At 38.4% G+C, this 14,830-nt stretch overlaps 1 protein-coding gene and 1 long non-coding RNA gene across 4 annotated transcripts in view; one reads left to right on the top strand and one right to left on the bottom strand.

The window, feature by feature from the left end:
- The window catches only part of RSU1 (Ras suppressor protein 1), a 194,397-nt gene that overhangs the window by 148,125 nt on the left and 31,442 nt on the right, over positions 1-14,830 (top strand). The gene's annotated exons all lie outside the window — the stretch shown is intronic.
- The window catches only part of LOC140847847 (uncharacterized), a 35,166-nt gene continuing 20,678 nt past the window's right edge, over positions 343-14,830 (bottom strand). Inside the window, exon 3 of the long non-coding RNA XR_012128039.1 lies at positions 343-13,228. This is a non-coding gene — a long non-coding RNA (uncharacterized lncRNA). The remainder of the gene's footprint in view (positions 13,229-14,830) is intronic.

Here is a 14,830-nt window from a genome sequence, read left to right on the forward strand (position 1 = left end):
ATTGTTTGACATAAGCTTGAAAAGTAAGTTTTATAAATAAATACATAAAAAGAAACATAACTCCATAGTAAAAACTTGTACGCATATAGCATTTAAATTTTTAAACTATTTTGTAGTAAAAATTCATGTGCAGATCATCTTGGATATGACAATAAAAAATTTATCTAATAAAGATGATTCGAGTAAATCAAACCTAAATCAATTCCATCGTCCACATTTTTGTTCGTAAATTGTATGTTTCAGTTATTAATATTAAAAGAGTGAATGAAATATATATTATGAAAAATTCACTGCTTTTTCTTTTTAGATAAAAACATAGAACTTTTTTCAGGACTCCTTATTGTTGCCGATTTTCATTTTAATAACTTAAACTCAGCTCTTGTCATTGTTCCTCTTTCTTTTCTGAACCTGAGTCTCTTCTTAAAAGATAACCTTTATCATTATCTTTATCAATAACATTGAACATTTATGAATTGCCTACTAAGTGCATGTTTGGTAACATTAACAGTAGGTCAATAATACTTTGAGTAGGAAGAATAGTACTTAGCTGGGTTATGTACAGTCTTTTACTTAAACTTCTATTGTATCAGAAAAACGAGATTAATGAGATTATATAAGACTTCTTATTACCCTATCAAGCTCATGATGTGTCTGCAAATATAGGGGATTTTTTAAAATAATCACAATGAACTAAAGAAATGGTCTCTGCTTTAACACAATGGACATGTCTGCATGTTTTAATTTAGCTTTGTATTAGCATTATTACAGATCGAGCCTAAGGGAAAAAAGCAAATTAATTATTGTCAAAAGTAATGAGATAATTGCATACATGTAATTTTATAAAGTGTTCTACAAGTGTGTTTCTTCCTGATGAAAAATGCCTAGTTCTAATTCATCCTTTGGAGGGAGTGGAATTTGAAAAGCGTTTTAAATGGCAGAATGTGTTTCATTTTTTTAAACAGAGGTCCTGAAAGAGTGTTAAATTCTATAAACATTTTGGGTTGCGTTAAATTGGGATTTTATCACTGTGTTTGAATGGGTTTGTTTTTTCTAATACATGTCCTTATGTCTCTTACAAGATTAAGGAGATTAAGATTATGGCATTATTTCCAGTAAAATTAGGACTGTTAGTCAAACATGAGTGATTTCTGAAGACAGTTGTTATTTTTTTTCTGCAGAAGATTTTCATACTGAATTCAGTGAAGAATTCAGCTGTGTTCTTTCTACTCCCTACAAAAATCACTGGTCTGATTTTATAAGGAACTTAATAGTGAATATAAGAGATGGTAATTCTACTCTGGCATTTTCCTTACCCTGATTTGCAAGATAAGTGGTAACAAAGCCTTTGTGTAGTTTTTTTTTTAAATTCTTTTTGTGCTTCTCCTGTATTGTAAAGTTAAACTTTCTTTTTGTTTTTGCCTTCTTTTATTAGTTCTGATTCTAAGTACCTCTTAGGATTTACAAAGGTGTGTCTTAGGTTCTTTCAGGTTCACTATTTCTTTTTAAATAATAATAAGATTGTCCCCTTTGAATGTGCTTTTTCTTTTTAATTTTGTTAATTGATTTGAATAAATAAGCTATCCCAGTTGTTTTGATATTGAGGAAATGAGATGCATATCTTAGAGAAGGAGAATAATTTAATTCTCAGTTTTCACACATGCTGAATGCTGTGTCTTCCTGATTCACAAGGGCCACTTCTAATCTGTGTTTTGTTAGGGTGTTTGTCTTGCTTATGAATAAATTTGAGTGAAAGCCTTTTTAAGTTAAAGCTTCATTGATGGTTCAAAAAATAATTTAAAACTAAAAATGAGATTGTTTAAATCTTTGATTATGCAAGTTCAGAGTTCTCATGGTATTTTTTAAAGACATTTGAACAGATTTCCCTTTTAACTATTTAAGAGTCTCAGAACAGAATCTTATTTTATAGGTCACCTCATAGATCAGGGAAGATGAATAAACTACAGAAACGTTTTTGTAAATAAACGCAATCTAAAAGTCATCTGCCATAACTAAAGCTTTTGTACTTTGTGTTTGGGGCAAATTCAGCATTTTTCACCCTACTCTTTCTTGTTTTTAATAGTGAGGTTAGGCAAAGGTAGTAATTAAAAAATAGGACCTCACTTTTCAACAGTAATTATGGAAACTCTTGTTATAAATCTTCCAGTGTATGTACTCCAGGTACATTTAATTCTTTAAGCCATTGTTTTTCAGTATAAGAGTGAATCACTGAATTTCCTGTTTCATTTCAGAAAAAATGAGTGTGTTGTTTGTTATAGCCATCTCCAGACCTCTCTCCCTTTCTCTCTCTCTGTTTTATCTCCTTCCTGCTTCCTCCAGTTATAAACTTGACTAATTGGAGATTGCAGCTTCTCCTCCAGTAAGCATCTCCCATTTGGAGGCTCATAACAAGCTTTGACATACCTCACAGGCGCTCAGAGGGAGGAAAGCAATAGCAGTATATCCAGACAGTCAGCAAAGTAGTTGAGCATCTGAGAAATCAGATTAGCTGACCTTGATAGTTTTAACAGTCTTTGAACTGTCTTAGTTTCCCCAAAATGATCCATTTTTGAGAGACTAAAGAAAAAAGTAGGTCAGAGAGACTTCATTCTGGAGTAAGCACTTAGTTTAGTGGCCATCCCAATTCCTGCTTATGTTCCAGTCAAAGAAAAGTCATATGCCACAGAGCTTATGTATGGTTGGTTTTTAAATGGCTTTTTTGAGATGTGATTCACAAACTGTACAATTTTCCCATTCAGAATCTACAATTTAGTGAGTTTTAGTGCATTCATACAGTTTATATCCATCAACACAGTCAATTACAGACCATTTATACCACCCACAAAAAGAAAACTCATACCCCTTAACATCATCCTCAACTCTTTTCCCAGCCCCTGACAAGCACTGATCTCCTTTCTTTAAACAGTTGCCTAACAAATATGACATGAAGTCTTTGAGGAGCTCTGATGGAAAGAAGTGTTGGCAGGAACAGTGGAAGGGTGAAAGGATTCAGTTCTACTGGAGGGAAGGGGGTCACTCAGGAGTGGAAAGGAAGTCACAGAGGTGGTATTGGTTGTGCTGTGAACAGTTTTGTTTCCAGCCTTGAACAGTGAAAGGGCATACAAGGATGAAAGGCAGGCTTCTGGCTATTTTAAGAGCCATCAGTGGCTGTGGTGGGTATTGATTCTTGACCATCAAGGTGTGTTAGGCCACAGTTTAACGTAGCACTTCTGACCTGGTGTCTTTCTCCTCTGAACTGTTGTCCCACCCTCCTGAGTGGAGAAAGTGCTTCTTCATATCAGGTAAGAGGAACAAGAGAGCACAAAGCAGCTGAACAAGAGCTGTGACCATTTGGTCCAGAAACTGATTTGCTGTGGCTGTTTTTGAATGCACATGAAAATCCTTTTAGTGCCTGGTTGATAGCTTAAACAAATTCCTTTCAGAAAAAAGATGTGATTTGTAATCTTCAACTTGTGAAGTATGAAGTGACCTCCCTACCTAGGTCTTTGTGTCTTTCATATGTGAAATAAATTTTTTATTTTGGAAAATGTATTACTATTTGCCCATGATTTGATTACCAGGGTTTTAAGAATTACTCCTCTTTCAGATACTTTTATAATGGTTTTGGAGAAAAAGATCAGCTTCTATGAAGCATGCACATAAAACCATGTTCTGTATTAAATCTCACTGATAACACTTCTCTCTCTTCACAACCCTCCAGGATAGTCTTAAAAATATGTACAGGAGAAGGGACTTGCAGCATCCTTGACTAGCTCAAATCCTTCTTTATGTTTACCAAATTTGCAACTCTGACATGATGTTTTAGAAAGCCATATAAAATGATTTTGCCCATTGGTTATGACATTTGATGCCCTAAAGAAAAATAGATTTGTGTCATGAAACTTTCGGAAGCTTTCCGACATGGCTTTTTTTTTTCCCCTCTAAAAGAAGTTGCTGAGAAATAAGAGCTAGTAAATATTTCACACAATTTCTTTGGTTTTACTTTCCTGTAAATAAAATCAAAGCAGGAACAAAGGTTTTTCTGGAGTGCTTTTATGAATAAATAGGCTATTGCAGAAATGTCATGAAATAATAAAAATTCAATTATTTGTACTAGTGTTTTCTTAAGTATAATTTAACATATCATAATACCTATTTTTGCTTAAAAATTACTATTATTAGCAAAGAGAAATGTTCATTCCTATTCCCTTCTGCTATGACTGTAACTCTACAGTTTTCCATAAATATTCCTTTTTCTTCTTTCTGCAGACCCATTTAGTGTGTACAAATTGGAACTTCACAGTTCTCCTGGCAGTTAGTTACACAGGCCTTGAGACCCACAGTCTGGTTCAGATCCTAGAGTCACCACCTTTTAGCTGTATGACCTTGGGCAAGTCCCTTCACTAGTATTTGACACTTCCCTCTTTTGTCACATGGAAAATCAATAATGGTACATACCTCCAAGAGCTGCTGTGAGGAATAATATAGCACATGCAGGCCCAGGGCAGAGTGACTAGCACATGGGACATACCAGTTGTATAACCTACAGTTGTTGCCTTTGTGGTTAACTCTACTTAGTGGGAAGAGACAGTGTTTATATTCTGATTTCTTAGACTCTTAAGAAACATTTTTGTTGTGATAACTCACTCTGAAAACATGAAACTTCTATAATTTGTAAGTTGTCTCCATCCGAGTGTGTAGTGGACAAGTTGTTGATAATAATCACCACAGTTTATATTTATTCACAGCTGGGGAAGGGGTGGATTGAATCATATTTCCTAATTTAGCTTAATAACAGCTTAATCAAGCAGACATAATTATCTCCGTTATATAGATTTGGAAACTGAGACACAGAGCAGTTAGGTGACTTTCCCAAGATCACATCATTAATATAGGTGGCACCAGGATCAATAGCTATATGGATACTTTTATATATTAGTCACTCTTATGTTATTTAGGTAGGAGTGAATTATGATATAGAAGTTGTCATTCTAATCCTTGGACAAAGGCAGAGGGAGGTAACAAGAATTCACCATATACTTGTTCTTACCATAATTTTTAATATAATGTATAACTCAGTAATATATTTAAATAGATCATTATCATAAGTGAAACTTTTGTTCATCAAGTGCCAAACTAATTTAATGAATTCTATAATATATGAGCATTGTTCAAGTACTGAAAATAACTTTTTCATCTTCAAGTGTCCACTAGGTATCTACTCTGAAGTGAAGGGTAGCCATCATTTTTAAAGCAATCATGATATTTCTCTTCTCAGTAGGAGATCTACTCTGTGACCTTTTTCTATAAATCATTGTTATGTGCTTAATGTTGTCCAGACAAATCTATGTGATCCACGTGGCCAGGTGTTATTGTCTTCTCATACTGTGTTCTGATTCCTAAATAAGGTGGTCTGTACCAATTCTTAACTATCCTTCATGGGAGTGTCTGTGAATAACTATCTTGTTCTATAAATCCCTTCAATGTGAAAATATTGATCGCCTTTTTTTGTTTTCTGAGGAAATTAAGCAGTAAACACATGTACTAATCACACGGGCCTTTCTATCTTTTTACCTCTTAAGAATCAGCATTTTCATTTTAAAGCGTTGATAAATTTTTTTTTGGCTTGTTAAAGAATAAGCATGAGATTTTACTGTGCATAAATTATATCCCAATAAACCTGACTTTTAAAAAGTCAAGAACAACATAAATATTGGAAATCTTGAGCCTAGCAAAGAATCATACGTAAATTTGAAGTAGAGAATTTTTTTGTTCTATCTGGTAGTTAGTCTTTTGGAAATAGGTTTAAGGTAAGCACTTTTACATAACATTATATCAGGGTCCTTTTAGAGAATATCTCTATGGATAGAAAAAGAATGTTACAGATTGGGTTTCAGGAATATTGATCTAATTTTATATAACACAGATAATCCTCCAAAGCCAAGATTGATGTTTCTTTACTAACCATCTGAAAACATGCCATCCCGGGTATAACTACCAACCAGAAAAGTTAAGACAAAGGAAAAGGGCTCTTCCTCAGCAGAGAGCAGACAGTCTGAAAAATCACTGATGGAAAAAGTTAGACACAGATTCTATAGCCAGTAGTAGATTCCTCTTGCTAAATGAAGTCCAAAGGTAAGGATGCCATTGCTGCAGTTTTTACCTTTAAGATGCCCTCTGTGGATCTCTACAGAGCAGCACTTAATTTCTCCACAGCTCTTCTGCATTACTCAGAATTTGGTTTTCTAGACCTTCTGTTACCATGTCCTTTGCTTCATTTTGTTCTCCCTTACCTGCCTGCCTTTGTACATCTGATTTCTTTTTAGTAACTTTATAAAAGAGAAAGTGAATCTAAATATTGTTCTCTATTACCAGGTAATATGTTAAGAGACCAAGGAAATTAAAATCAGACTGACGTCCATCATCAGTTCCATCCCTGTGTCCCATATCTACAAAAAATTAAGAGCAAGGTGTTTTTCTAGACATATAAATACCTAGTTTGCAAAAGTGAGCTGTATCTTAGACTTCTAGAGGTAAAAGGAATCATTGAGGACTTTTTTAAACTTAGAGCATCCAGCTTTCAGGAAGCCTCTGTACCGGGCACGGGCCCCCTACACCTCTGCCCCCTGCCCTGGCAGGCTTCTGATCTCTGCCTGAAGAGCCAGGTGTATTAACAGGAGACCCACGTCCTTGCCCTGCAATTGTCCTAACAACAACCAATCTCAGATATAAGGACTGTGTGTGTGAGTCTAAGTAACCTTTTAAAATTCCCTCTGCTTTGAGGAAAAACACCTGATAACATTACAAATTAGTGGGAAAGTCATCCTGTCAGGTGGTTCCTTGTGTGGCTTTACAGAGCCCTGATGTTAAGTGTGGCAATGGTGGCAAAGATATTAGACATCTCGTTGCTTAATATTAATGCAGTGAGGGGACCCATGGTTGAGTGCATTGATTGAACACCTATTTTACATTAACAACAGGCCAAGAGTCCAAAGGTGAAGAGAGATGTGTCTCCTGCCCATCTGATGTGTATAATGCAGTAGGGGAGAGACACAATCTCATAAACAGATATGTATTTTAAACTGTAGTGAATATGGAAAAGGAAAAGTACACTGTGCTGTAAGAGCCTGTACCAGGGGACCTGACAGCCCAATGAAGCTCTGAGAACGTTAGGAACTAACCAGATGAAGGCATGTGAAGGGGAAGTAGAGTCCAGCAACAAGCCTGGAAGGATGGTTCCTGGCAGAGAAAGATGCACCTGCAAAAGCCCTGTGGCAGCAGAGGAACTGACTATGCCTGGAGGAAGGAGAGCCATCCCAGGTGAAGTCAGGATGTGGGGCGGGGATCACTCATGCTGGCTGGTCGCCGATGGTGGGGATTTTTATCCCTAAGCAAAGGGAAATGGCAAGTGAGAGAAGGTGAAGTGTCAAGGGTGTTGAGAAGGATTGTGTTGCCATTGCAGGCAAAATAAATCCAAGGCTAAAGTTAGAACTATAATTCAAGATAAGCAGAATCCAATAAGCCATGTGTTTTGGCCTCCGCCCTCCTTCCTGTTGCTTTCCTCTTCTTGCTCTCCCCTTCTCTCTCTCTTTCAAAATTTTCCTAACTCTCTGGTTCAACTCTAGTAGAAAGACTGGGCACTTACAAAGAAACTTCAGTCCATTTGATACTAACTTCAGTCATTTACATAAAAAGCATACAGCTTCTGAGTGCTGATATTAAACTTGCTGGCAGGATAAAACATGAGCTGGCTAAGTTGTTTCTACGTGCAAAACTGAATGTCTGCATAAACTGCGGTGCTGCCGTAAATATTTCCAGGTACAGACAGGTAGATGCAATAGGAAAAACCAGAACAAATTCTTAGGATGCCAATATTGTCATAAAGTCTCTGTGCAGAATGAATTTGTTTGACAAAGTGTTTCCCTGGTGATTTGGCTGCAGATGAAAATGTCTTCAGCAATAAAATTCCATGCTCGAGTCTCAGCCTTGTACAACCATCAGTCAGCAAATGACAGATCAAGGATCTTTTTTGCTGTATTAGTTAATATGTTGGCAGAAATATGTGAAACATTGTTACTCCCCTGAATTTCTGTGCCAGGATGTTTTTCTACCTTTAAACACGTATTAATTTTACCAAAATATCTGCCAGCTGTAAATCTATTAGTAATCAGTAGGATTGCATTAGGACAGAGATTAAAAGTTTTTTATTGCAAGGGTTTTCTTAGTTACCAATACTCAGAGACATGTAATAGCAAGAGCTGCTGTTTTGTCATCATTTGTAAATAGTTTCAGGGAAATTTAAGGGTTGGTAAGGCAATTAGTGATGAAGCATATTTTAATTATCATAACTAGATAAGCTGCATAGAGCTTTATGAATTAATACATTATTGTTTAATAGGTCACATGTGATTTTAATCACACTTCAATTTGTAGCCACAGATTTATTAGCAGTGGTGTTTTATAACTTACTATTTTATACATAATGATTTCAGAAGTTTCATTTGTGTGATATCGAAGAAATAATTTACCCCATACATTACCACTTACAAGCAGGAACAGTGTCCTTCAGGATCACAAACAAATAACTGTCTGGGATCATTTTGCGTTGAAGGATACCTTTAATAATGAGATCATTTTACACTGCATTATGTTATTTCTGTGGATGCCAAGTCTGGGTTTCACAAGTCTTTTAAAAAACAGGAGGGAAGATGAATCATAATAATTTCACACATATTTAATGAGCATGAATTATCCAGTGAGGTCTACATCTATTCTTTCAGTTGTGAAAACTAAGAGGTTTGCAATTCATGCTGTATTGTAGAATTTTCTTATCTAACCCTCCCCCACCCCGCCTCCCACCGTCCCTCCAGGCTTCAGTGCATATCAGAAGCTGCTCTTTGGGTGAGACTGAGCTGTGTGTATCTTAATGGCATATGTGTCAGGCTTAGCTTAGGCTTTGCAAGCCTCCATGCTTCCCTGCCTGTCGGTGTATATTACCCTTCCAGGGAGAGCATGGTCTTGTCCCATCCTGAACTAACCTCTCCAGGAACCCCTGTGAGAACACCTCGGGCCCCTGTCCTTGCACAGAAGCAAAGAAGCTAACACTCAGTGACTGACTACTTCACAGCAGCGTGGGGCTAGTTTATACTTGTCATTTTCACAAATATTTTATTTTAAATCATAAACTCACTGAGCCCTCAGTTCTGAAGTCTTCTGAGGCCATGAAGTGATATTGGAGAATCTTCAGGCTAGGGTGATCTATGTAAGATGTAAGGATATTAATAGTTTCTAAGTCTAGGAAAAGAGTGTTATATTCAAATAAGCTTGAGAGACCTTGGGGAGAATGTCTTCTGATATGTGAGTGATCATCTTTAGTGTCTGGGGGAGCATACAGGGTGCAGTATTTCCAAGTAATTAACCACAGAACGCTTTTTGGAACTGTCTTTCAGTTTCCTTCTCTATAAAATAGAGAAGTAAAAATATAAATACAAAAAACATATAAAAGTCTAGATGTCTTATTCTTTCCACACACAAATTCTGTCAGGATAGAAGAAACTGTGTTTATGTGATTTTTTTTTCAAGGTGTGAGGTACCATAAAAATGTAACTGATTGTGGTGATTTTTCTCCTTTACTCTTTTTGGTAATAGAGTATCAAAGAAACAATGTGTCAAATTATTTTATTGTTCAGATTCTAAGGAGATCTGGATACTGTCCTTTGTGTCCTTATTCTCCTCCCCCAATCTCCTCTATGCTGGGAAAGCTCTTCCTTGTTTGAGGGTCCATATTACTAATTGCAGACAATAATCATTAGTCTGTGGTTGATCTGGTTGTGTTTATGATGTCTTCTAGAAATTCACTGTCAGTTATTAATAATGCCTAGTATGACTTTACTTGAATACAGATCTATTATCTATATGTTCCCTCTGTTTCCACACTCAGCTTTTCCAGATTGGTCTAAACTTTAGAGAAGGAAGGGAGGGGCAGTGAAATTCACCACAAATTTCCCACTAGGGTAGGTATGTGGACGGCCTGCTCTGCAGGAAACCTCCTTCTGGTCCAGCTGCCTGATCTTTCCTCTTTAACTAGCTCATGCTCACAGGAGCATATTCGTAAGTGTTTATTGAATTAATAAGTAACTGTATACCGTAAATGCTTTTTGATTTCATGTGGAGGCAAGATTGAATTTCTTCATGGTTTGATTTGGTGCCATTGATCATCTTTCAGTGATTTGGAAAACATCAAACTCTTTAGTAGTGGTCTCACTGAGCTAATTTGTTGATACTGTAATTTATGTATAATGCTTTCATTGTGGGAAATAGTAGGAACATGTTCCACTCAATACAAAGTGTAAGTACTCTTTTGTTATTAGTTTATTCCCTCAACCAGTATTTATAGTGCCTCTTACTGGCCCTGAGTCCAACAGGAAGTAAAATACAGTCACTGTCCTCCTGAAGTTTGTTCTGGTGGGCAGAAGCCATCAGTGAACAAATGGGTATGTAGTGTGGTAGCTGGTGATGAGAGGGAGAAGGCAGAAGTGTCATGGAAGCCTCAGAGACCTGAAGGATGTGCAGAGATTGAGGGGAGACAGCTCCAGATGGTGGGACGTACCAGTACACCTGCTCAGGAGGAGCAGGGAGGCCATGGCGAAGTCCAGTAGGTGACAGGGACAAGAGTGTTCTCAACTAGACAGGATGCCGTTGGTGTGTTTTAGAAGAGTGACAAGGTCTAGTTAATCTTTTAGAAAGATCACTGTCAGAAGGTGAAAAGGCGAGCATAGAGAAAACAGTCCAGAGGCAGTTGCAGTCACCTAAGCAGGAGATGATGACAGCTCAGCCAAGACGGAGTGATAAGAAGCACAGCGTAAATATTTACCTGAAGGGGAGAGACTGACAGTTCACACTGGATGTAGCATGGCAAAAGGAAGAGTCAGAGATGATTGCACCTTACAGCTAACAACTGGAAGAATTAGGTTGGCATCTGTAAAAGGGAATCCTGAGAGCAGAGCAGACTTGTGGGAAGGAGCAGTTTGGGAACAGCTAACGGGAAGCTTCCTCTCCAACAGCCAGGGGGAGATATTCACTTGGCCAATGGCTGTCCTCGCTTGGAGACAACACTGGGGTCTTGGCTGGAGATATATACATGAGTGTCCATGTGTACAGATTGACTGGTAGTCATGAATCTGGAGTTGATCATCTAGTGAGTGATTATAAAGAGAAGAGGTCCAGAGGCCCATATTTAAGAGTCAGCAAGAGAAAGAAAAACCAGCACAGGGAACTAAGAAGGAGGTACCAGTCTTGAAGCAAATCTCAGCAAGTGTCCCAGAAACCTTGTGAATTAACGGTCTCAAAAAGTTGGAAATAATCAGCTTTGCCAATTGCCATTGACAACTGGAGTAATGTAAGGCTGTGGTTGGCTTTTGGAGTTAACAATGTAGAGGTTTTATCAAAACTAAGAGCTTGTTTTGGTATCAGAGGAGGTTGGATTTGGAAGCTTGGCTTGGGATGGGTTCAACACTGGTAAATCTTTCTTTCAAGAGTTTGCTGCAGGTGAAGCACATTGGCAATAGCTGAAAGATGATGTTTGATGGTATTTTCAGGATGGGCAGTAATGCAGCCTGTTTCATGTTCATGGGAATGGCTAATACAGTGAGGCAATAGATGGTGTAGGAAAGGGAACAGTGCTGTAGTGACATCATTGTGTAGGGGAAAGGGCTGGGGTACTAGAATGCAAGTGAGGGTGCCCATGGCTGGGGGCCCAGGCAGTTAACAAGGAAAAAGCACAGTGATGGTAAAAATACTAGGAGTGGGGAAGCTGGTGAGGGCAGAATGGAACGTCTCTCTCAAGTACTTCAATTTTCCCAGTGAAATAGGGAGCAGAGTTATCAACTGAGAGGAAGAATGGAGGAGGAAGAATTATAGTAGTAAAAGCTCATGAGAGAGAAAAGGATATAAGATAGTTGGCTAGGAGACAGAGAGTGGACTGAAGGAATGAGGCAAGATGGCAGGAACACAAAGGGCTCTTGGTGACAATCTAAGAGAACTGACCTTTTTTTCTTCTTGATGTATCAGGAGAACATGCCCAGGCTATTTGTAAAAGTAACCAACTTCCTGTTGTATAAATATATAACAATTTGTTTATCCATTTGCCTAGTATCAAATATTAATGTTCCCAGTTTGGGGCTGTTATAAATACAGCTGCTACGGACATTCTTCTACAAGTCTTTCACAGACTTACATTTTCATTTCCCCTGGGTAGATTCCTAGAAGCAGAATCACTGGGTCGTAGAATAGGCACATATATAACTTTGTAAGAAACTGCCAGTTTCCTGAAGTGGTTGTTCTATAAAAGTAACCAGGCAAATGCTTCCCCCTTTTAGTAGAAAATAAGGTTAATAAATGGAAAGCACAATGTAGTATAAACTCAGAGTCTCAGCTTAGTCATTAGTGGCTCTAAGGAAAGTCACTAGACTATTAGAGACTCCATTCCCCAAAAGCTACATGGGGGAAGTAAGCTAGGTAATCTACAAGGTCCCTTTCAGATCCCACATTTTGTAAGTTTTGGTGCAATTCAACCACATGATAATAAACAGACAGAAAGCCAGATATTTTCACATTTTTATTCTGTGGAAGTTAAGCAGCATTTAATGTACAGGCCACAGAAAGAAAATCTAGACATAAGGTGCAGAGACAAAATAAACATCAGGTTTATGTGAATTACACAGTGGAATGTGAAAATCACATGTATTTTAAAGGAAAACATTGTTAAGTAATAGAGGATTCATCTCAATATTTTATATAAAAAGTTGTGTACCTTGAATAACTCCCATTCTGCTTTAATTAGAACACATACTGGGTGATGCACTTGGCTGGTTTAAGAAAAAGTTGCTTACACGCCCACGTCTGAATTGCTGTGGCTTGCCTTGAAACTAGAGTAACAAAACATTGTCCCCTGTTACTTTTCAGAACTACTGGGCAGATGTTCTGTTCACCTGGGCTCTCCCCAACCCATACCAGAGAAAATTTCTTACTTTCCTTCCAGGGACAGCAGCAACTGCCCCATTGCCATCATGCGCTAGGTCTTCATTGTAAGTGTGTTTAAATGTGTATTGCTGCACAGCTCTGGGATTTCGTGGCTGTCTGCTCCCATACTTGAGCACTGTGTGGTGAACTTTGGCAAAGGCTTGAGGAGTCATGGTTCACTTGGTTGAAGCTGTCTAATAAATGAAGGAGGCTAGAAAAGACAGATTGGACATCAGTGTGAGATCACATACTTCTGTAATTTGTCTTTCAGGTTAATGAGAATTAGGAGCAGGGCGGAAAACCAGTTGGAGCTAGCTCCACACCAGGTGGGGAACCTTCACTAATCTGATTGGTGGTGGAGGTGCACTTCCAGTTGGTGTTCCGTCACCTCTCAGGGTCCCGGGGTTGTGATATACTGGTGCACCTGGGGCAAGACAAATGTCACACCATGTTCAGAAGGAATCCTAAGAGTCTGCATATTGAAAGGCACTCATGGGGAGTCTTGGATTGAATGTTAGGGATCAGTTACTCCAACTCTTGCTGCTTATGGCATCCTTTCTGCAGCATCCCTGGCCAGGTGGTTATCTAGCCAATGCTTGAATACCTACAGTGACCTGGAGCTCACTACATCAGTACATTCACTTTGGGACACATGTGCTTTGCAGCAGAACATTCCCAAAGGGTACAGCCTCAACAAGCCAGTGCTGTGCAGCCTTTCTTCTATGACATAAAGAATCTGAAAACAAAAGCATACCCACAGCTAGCCTGGGGTGGCAGCTCTGGCTGGTTTGGTTTCTCTCCCCAGGTGGGGATGAATCATGGGCACGATGAGCATTTTATTTCTGTTCTTTCTTGCTGACCTGAAAAAGCACAAGTAACCATTTTTCGCCCAGTTGCATCTCACCCGTATATGTTCTAATTTAAACAGAATGGGTTCCCAGGTAGCAACCATTAGTCCTAAGTAGCCCTGATATATCTTTACACTGATCTATACTGATGGCTCCTTTCTTCCATTGGGCTTCCATTCTCCTTAGCTGTTCAGAAGCGCTTTTGTTGTCATTCTAAAGCACTGACTCTCAAGCAGAACAGTTTTGCTCCCCAGGGGATATTTGACAAGGACTAGAGACATTTTGGTTGGCACATCTGGCATAGGGGTGCTACAGGTTTCCCATGGGTAGGGGCCAGAGGGCAGCTAAGCATCCTGCAGTGCATGGACAGCCCTGCACACCCAAGAATGATCTGGCCCCAGATGTCTGCCCTGGGATTTTGAGACATTCTGGTGTAAAGGAACTGGTAGTACCTTTTGGTGGGGGCCAGCACAGTTTGACCATTTTTTGCTCTGGCATATAACTTCATTTTAAACATTGAGAAATGATTACTTGTATCTAGGAGGGTTCAAGAGTCTTAATTTCATAAGCAGGAGAGCTTCTGCATTTACGTTATTCTTCCCAGTTCTTACGGAGAAGCAGAACAGAACCAAGCAGTTTGCCATAGAAAGAATCCACTGGGAATCAGTTGTTGGGGGCGTGCATGGTTGTGATACAATGCTGGCAGCATTGCAGTTCGCTTGCTTTATTCTATAACTTTCCTCACAGACTGGTGGAAACCTTTGAATCCTAAATAGGGGCTTACTTTTAAAAGGCGCTCTGGGTTTTTTTAAGATACATCCAACTTATCACTAGTAAACTAAAGAGGTGTAGGTTACCTTCAATTAGAAGAGAAGAACAATCAGATTCAAAGAGTTTTAGAAGGCTTTGTTTTGTCAGTAGTTCACATATTCTAGAAAGCAATTTGTGTTCTGTATTTTATATAG

Source organism: Manis javanica, chromosome 2 (genome assembly GCF_040802235.1).
Source record: "Manis javanica isolate MJ-LG chromosome 2, MJ_LKY, whole genome shotgun sequence".
Lineage (NCBI taxonomy): Eukaryota > Metazoa > Chordata > Mammalia > Pholidota > Manidae > Manis > Manis javanica.